Source organism: Perca flavescens, chromosome 23 (genome assembly GCF_004354835.1).
Source record: "Perca flavescens isolate YP-PL-M2 chromosome 23, PFLA_1.0, whole genome shotgun sequence".
Classification (NCBI taxonomy): Eukaryota; Metazoa; Chordata; class Actinopteri; order Perciformes; family Percidae; genus Perca; species Perca flavescens.
Window position 1 is genome coordinate 26,586,758 of NC_041353.1, and position 7,930 is coordinate 26,594,687.

The following is a 7,930-nucleotide window of genomic DNA, read 5'->3' on the forward strand; positions in this document are numbered from 1 at the left end:
TTGTATAAAGTAAATTAAAACAATCATTAGAACCAAAATACAAAACTATTTAAAGGGTAACTTTTTTTCAACCTGGACCCTATTTTCCCATGTTTTTGTGTCTAAGTGACCGATGGTAAAAACAATCTTAAAAATTGGTCTTGAAACGTTGAAATGGAAAGGATGCCTACAGACGCCAACCTTTGTTAGGTCCTTTTTGTTTAACATTAAACGGAAAAATCGTATTGCCAAACCCACCAGACTACATTAGATAAACAGTGATATTTTCATCGAGAAACACACTTCATTCAAAGTCGACAGAAACTAAATTAAACCAAAATCCAAATCAAAAGTCACCTTGCTGGGCGCTCTCAGTCGACCGGATGGTAAGAGCTCCTCAGGGTGGAGGATGTGTGACGGATCGGACCAAACTGTGCTTGTCTGAGACTGGCTGAACGGAGAGGTTCTCAGCCCTCCACATCACCTTCATGGTAGACTGTACTGTACCAGACGAGCAAGTTTAGATTTTAGCTGAGCAGAAACCACACCGATTACTTTCTGATTGACACCAAACAGCCCAAGTCTGCGTAAAAAGTCTTTGCTGTAAACGAGAGCACAAATAATCAACGCAAACTTTCCAACTTAACTGGTTATCAAGGTGAATACCAAGATACCTGTAGGAATTAACTTGGTGGATTTTTTTTGCCGTTAATTAATAAAGGAGTATTATTTATTTTAATGTATTTGTTAATTTGACAGAGACAATGCACAGCTCCTTAGCAGTACCAGAGTTAGCTATAAGCTCATTTTCATGTGTAGTCCCTGGGCAGGAAACAGGCAATACCATCTCTGTCAAAAGGAAGGAGTATGATCCCCCACTGACCGAGGGTCCAGCACCTTCTCCTCCGTTTTCTTTACTTTAATGATGAGGTGATTTGCATCACACCACTGAAAAGTGTGGGGTAGACCAGGTACAGTTGGTACAGGGGTACAGTTGAAACACCTTAAATAACTTGTGTGCACAACAAGCTTGAGCTGTGATTTTTGCTTCGGACATGCGTATTAGCATCCTCTTTGATCATGGGAAATTTGAAGTACACGGGCTTTCTCTCCAGTCCGAAGATCTTGGCAAAAGTTGTTTTTTTAAGGTAAGTTTTTCACTTGAACACGTCCCTACCACATTGAATAGCTTGTCATCCTTTTAAAGTTAACTTACATTTTTGTAAACCTTAATCTGTGCTCTATAACGTATTGCATGACTTCATCGTAAAATCTAGAGCAATGTTCAAGGTAGTCAGCGGTGTACAGTTGAGACACAATGTATCAAAGAGTTGGCAGTGTAACATCTGCATGGGGGGGTCCATCAAAACCTTGCGCCATAAAAACCCTCTGCAGTTAGCCTCGTTAACAAGGCCCCGGACCCCCACTGACATTTGACTCTGATGGATATCATTGATTATTAATATTTTTGTAGACAAGTAAAGGAAATGTCATATGAAAAATCACTTCTTTTCAGTCCCTAGTTTTGGTGTGGTAATGGAAAAGCAAAGTGTTACAACTGTACCTGGTCTACCCCTACCTCGGAAAAAAATAGATAGAGGGGTCTGTATGCTGATACAACAGACTGAGGATGGCAGTGTCATCAGAGAATTTAAAAACAAAATTTCCTAAGTGGCTGTGGATGCAATTATTTGTGTACAAAGTAAAATGGACCGCTGATACATCCCTGAGGTGCACCTGTACTTATAGATTTGGAGTCCCAGAGCATGTTGTTAACCCTGACATTCTAGGTTCTATTTGTTTAAAAGCAATAAAACCACTTAATGATAACAGGATTTACATTCATCTGATTCATTTTCTTGATCAGCAGACGAGGCTGCAACATATTAAAAACAGAACTAAAATAAATTAAAGCTGCGAGCAGCGATGGACGGGCCCTCGCACCTCTGCGCGCATCGGGGTCACCGGCAGACATCGCTCCTTGCGACCGTGCATTTGCGCGCAACTCAGACGCTGCAAATCGTCACCAATGAAAAGGGAACTCCCCGCCGGGCTGGCAGCTGTAATCGCAGTCGGCCTTTTAACGTCTCTGCCATTAAAAGCCACATATCTATATTCACCTGTCTAGCACCATTGATACGAGCGGTTGAGAGTTCCATATAAACTATGTCTAGAAAGGTCAGAAGCCATTGCTTAATGGTCAAAGTCTGTGGGGGCTTCCAGCGCACCGCCACCATTTTCTTTGCAGCCGTGAGCCCGGCCAGGACTATCCTTTTCTGACATTTAGAAATCTGTAGTGAAGAGGTGTCATTCAGTAACAGAACTGGTATTGTCGCTAATACTGTCCCCGAGACAAATGTCGACAGTTCTGAGGCAACATTTTGCCAGAACCGTGCAACAGGGGGGCACTCCCAGAACATGTGAAGAAACGTGCCCATGGTCTTCAGTGAACACAATGTGCATGAAGCGTCACCAATCATTTTCATCAGGCACAGCTTACGAGGGGTCAAATAAGTCCTATGGACAAAATTATAGTGGATCTGCTGGTGGTCTGGATTTCTAGAAGCCAATTTGACATTATACCATACCCTGCTCCAGTCGAAATCTGGCTCTAGCCTTGGGAAATCCCTCCTCCATACTCTGTCTAGTAGAAGTGTCCGGTGTGAGGCTTCCCTTATGTATCAGGCCTGGACCCTTGTCAATTGTGAGAAATTTCGGGCAGATACGACAACGTACACTCAAGTTACAACAACTTCTTTGTTCATCGCTAAACACTCAAAATGGCCGCCACGCCACGCCCACACCGTCTGATGAAAAGTTTTTCTTTTAATAACTTTTCATCGTTAAGGTGTTGGGATGGTACAGACCAAGTTTGAAGTCCATCGGATGAAATCTCTAGGAGGAGTTCGTTAAAGTATAGGACGTTGACTTTTAGGCCTACTTCCTGTTGCCACTAGGGGGCGCTATGACTTTAAGTAAATATCGGCCTTTATTTGTCCTCAGGGTTGGACTCTTATGAATCCTGAAAAGTTTCGAGGTAATCGGACAACGTACACTCGAGTTACACCCACTTCCTGTTTCAGCGGCGAAACGCACAAAATGGCCGCCCTGCCACGGCCACGCCCTATGACGAAAAGTTTTTCTTTTAACAACTTTTCATCTTTAACATCTTAAGATGGTACGGACCGAGTTTGAAGTTGATCGGATGAAATCTCTAGGAGGAGTTCGTTAAAGTACGACATATGGAAATGGCCAAAATCGCACTAATTTCGAACATTTAATTCAAAATGGTGGACTTCCTGTTGGGTTTAGGGTATTGTTCTAATGAAGTTGTTTGTACATCTTGACATGTTACATATGTGTACCAAGTTTCGTGAGTCTACGTTAAACGCACTGCAGGGGCTCAATTTTCTTAACTTTCTAGGGGGCGCTAGCGAGCCATTTTTGTGCGCCTATTCCCGAAACCCTTAAAATACGTAAATGTTCACCAGACTTGATGCGACCGCCAAATTTTGTGAGTTTTTGAATATATTAAGCCCCTCAAAAAGCCAATTCATTTGACGGGAAAATAATAATAGAATAATTCCTTCAGTTTCAATAGGGCCTTCGCCGCTGTCGGCGCTCGGGCCCTAATTAAAAAAAGACGAGGATAGGCCTCAGGGACCTCAAGGTGCTTAAGAGCAAGGTGAGTGTACCCTGCCTATAAGCAAATTATAGTGGATCCAAATCAGAATGTATCTCTACTTTCAATAATGAAATGTTTTTTTCAAAGCATTTCATGACAACTGACGTTAAAGGAACACGCCGACTTATTGGGAATTTAGCTTATTCTCCATAACCCCCAGAGTTAGACAAGTCCATACATACCCTTCTCATCTCCGTGTGTGCTGTAACACTGTCTGACGGCTCCAGCAGCATCAGGCCAGCACAGATCCTGCAGGTGAATGGTTCCAGTAATCCTACTGCTCCCAATAAGTGACAAAATAACACCAACATGTTCCTATTTACATGTTGTGATTTATAGAGTCACAGCGTGTACAAAAATGAGACACAGCCGTCTTCTAACCGTAAACAAACCAGGAACTATATTCTTAGGTGGAAGAATATAGTACTTGGGTGGAGTGATATGCTCGCAGCAAGCCTGTCTGAGAATATAGTTCCCAGTATGTTTACTGTTAGAAGATGGCTGTGTCTCATGTGACCTTGTTTTTTGTACACACTGTGACTCTACAAATCACAACATGTAAATAGGAACATGTTGGCGTTATTTTGTTACTTTTGTCACAATTCGTAGCTGTAGGCTAGTTGGAACCAGTTACCTGCAGGATTTATGCTAGGCTAAACTAATGCTGGAACCGTCAGGCAGCACGCACGGAGATGAGAAGGGTATGTATAGACTTGTCTTACTCTGGGGGTTACGGTGAATAAGATAAATTCCCAATAAGTCGGCGTGTTCCTTTAAAGCTATAATCATTTTCTGTAGAACAGGAGTTCTTTGGAATAGGATTTTTTGTAGATGGAAGGTACTGTGTAGTGGTGCACGATATATCGGCCGCCGATATAATATCGGCCGATGTGGTCATTTTTTTACAAATCGGTATCGTTCCGATGTCAAAACAGGGCCGATGAATAGGGCCGATGTGAATCATTCCTGTGTATTTGACGTGTGTAGGCTTAGATGAGAATTTAGATTTAAATCTGACCTGTGGAGGGCAGTAATACGCTTAACAGCGTCTATACTGCTGAAATCAGAAGAAGAAGAAGAAAAAGTGTGGGCAGGGATGTTGGTTTTTGCAGACGGAATCTGCGGCGAAGTGGGACACTGGAAACTTTAGTAGACCACCGGCTCTCGGTGGGCGGGGGAGAGATGAATGTTCGGGAATAAGAGGTTGCTGTTCGGTTGCTGCGGCCCGCCGTACAGGTTAGTTTGACCAGAGGGCAGCGGCCGAAGTGGGCAGCGGCTGCCGAAGTGGGCAGCAGTGGGAAGCGGCTGCCGAAGTGGGCAGCGGCTGCCGAAGTGGGCAGCGGCTGCCGAAGTGGGCAGCGGCTGCCGAAGTGGGCAGCGGCTGCCGAAGTGGGCAGCGGCGGCGGCCGGAGCGGGCAGCGGCGGCGGCCGGAGCGGGCAGCGGCGGCGGCCGAAGAGGGCAGCGGAGGCGGCCGAAGTGGGCAGCGGCGGCGGCCGAAGTGGGCAGCAGCCGCGATCATGGGGGGACATTTTCAGCGGTGAAACGCAAACGGGGGCTGGAGTATAGCTAACCAAGCTAGGTGGAAAACTAACGCTAGCCAGCCACCTGTTCCATCAATCCTGGTTGCAAGTGTCTGCTCATTAGACAACAAACTGGAGTACATCCAACTTAAACGAAACTCTCATCGCGAGTTCAGAGACTACAGTGTTTTTCTTGTTGTGGAAACATGTTGCCGGGTAAGAGTGGAGATGGGCTGTATTAACACGGGCTTTAATTAGCTGCTTGTATCCAACTAAATGCTAACTGCTGGGGAAGTTTGTGACTAGTAAATGCCGACCATTCTACATTTCACGCAAATTTACAACTGTGTTTATAATCTGCTACATTTAGCTATTGCACACGCACGTAAAGTTCAGCTAATGCATACTAGCATTAGCGCTTGGTTGACTGTAAACACCTGTTTCGTATGTCGTTTTTATATATTTTGAATGTGTAACCATTACAGCCACGGTGAAATGTTGTTTCGTGTATATGGTTGAAATGACAATAAAATACATTTGGGTTGAGTTGAATGCTGCCTCACTGTCGGTCTGTAGGTCGGCGTGGCTTGGGAGTAGAGTCTAAGCAGCGAAACAAGTGCATTCTGGGATTTGATGTCTTTCATCCATATGAGCAAAAAAACACATTTTCTGGCTTATCTCGGCCTAGAAGGCACCAATTTCTATTATTTTGAGGGTTAGGCCTAACCCTAAAGTACTTGGCAGTTACTGTACTTCCAGTTCAGACTGCAAAAGCCAGTGTCTGTTCAGTCCAGTTTGTTCTGGCTCCATTTTCACATTTTACCTCTTTCAATACTTTTGGCTTTGGCCATTTCAGGCCTACTACTGTACTTTAAAGTTTTGAACTGTTGAACAATGTTCACAGAATACAGTGACTTGGTCTCAAGTGAGTTAGATGTTTATTGTGAATACTCAGGGTTGGCTTATTCATAGTGTGAATTCAGGACACACTTGTATCCTTTTAAAAATGTATTTTTATATAAATATTTATTTTTTCTTCTGAAAATCTGATGACAGTCATATTTTGCACACAGGTAAAGGTGCCTATTATCAGTGATTTCTGAAAATAAATCACAAAAGTAAAAAAAAAAAAAATGCCTTTTTAAAAAATAGTTCCTTATTTGTTTATCATAAAAAATGTGTTCTATACAGAGATATCGACATCGGTAAATATCGGTATCGGCCATAACAGCAATATTAATATCGGTTATAGGTATCGGCCACAATTTTCACATCGGTGCATCACTAGTACTGTGTGTAAATCGACCGACTGCTGGAATACAGGGCACCAAGCTGGAGGGAGCTCTTCAGCAAAGGTTTTTAAAAGAAGAGCTGAGATACCATCAGGGCCCGTAGATTTCCTTTTGGGAACAGGGCTACATTAATGCAATGTACAGTATGTAGGTGTGTAAATGAATTTTGAGAGGGTCAACTACTAACCTATAAGGATCAATTTCAATTAAATTTTATTTATAGTATCAAATCATAACAAGAGTTATCTCAGGACACTTTACAGATAGAGTAGGTCTAGACCACACTATAATTTACAAAGCCCCAACAATTCTAGTAATTCCCCCAAGAGCAAGCATTTAGTGAGACAGTGGCAAGGAATCAGGATCGGTAGTTGTAATGCTTTAAGTATTGTTTAATTAAATAGAGTCTGGTTAGTTTGGCAATGTTGATTTCGGAGCCATTTCTGGTTTAACAAAAAGGATCTTACTCTTTAACTAAAAGGTCCACCTCTGTAAGGATCCTTTCCATAACGTTGTCAGACACTTAGAATAATAACCTGAGTCTGCCAGCAGCAAAAACAGAACTTTTGGTGGACGGAAACTGTCGATTTGCTCTTTAGGATTACATTACAGCCCGGTTTGCGGCTGACAGTTACAGGGTTCTCGCTCGATACTGTACCAATTTCAAAGATTTTTGTTCCCATTAGTCACTTAGACACCAACAATGCATGGGAAAATAGGGTGGACTCCCCCCCCCCCACAAAAAAAAACCTACAACTGTAGTTACTACAATTAGTAGTGAAATATGTGAAAAAGTCAGGTAACCGGTAGGGCTCACAAAACAACTCTTCATAATATATAGGCTCAACTTTTTGTTTTTGGGTGCTCTTAAGAAATGTATGTATAAGTATAATTCTATTAAACAGAAAATATATTAAAGATGTAGAAAATGCTGCTCTGTGTGTTAAATTAAGAGCATATTTTCCAATGAAACACAAAGAGGTACATTTAAATAAACTATTAATAAAAAAACAACAGAATGCTCCGTTTATCCTTCCAAAACCTATTTGTTTACAGAAAATCACAAAATAAATGCATAACTGCTTCAGGCAAATATGTAGATTCTCTTCGATCGTTTAAAAGGAAACAATTTAAAAAGACATAACCTTGCATGTCATCAATATTAGCAAATTTGTTGATCCCCAAAATATTCTTTCCTTAAATGTTTTGGATGTCATCTTTTCTCCACTGATCTTTAAACAGGCCTGTCATAGTAACATGGGATAACCTTAACATTTCATGAACTCTAACTTGTCTTTTTTTTTTACATAATCGGCATGGCCAATATCCCAGTATATCAAGCCGATTAATAGGCAGGCGCATCTGCGGGCAGCCTAGTGTTAAAAACATGAATAGGCGACATTTTTTACAGCGCACTCAGACCAGCTGCCTCCAGCCCCTCCCCTTGTGAATT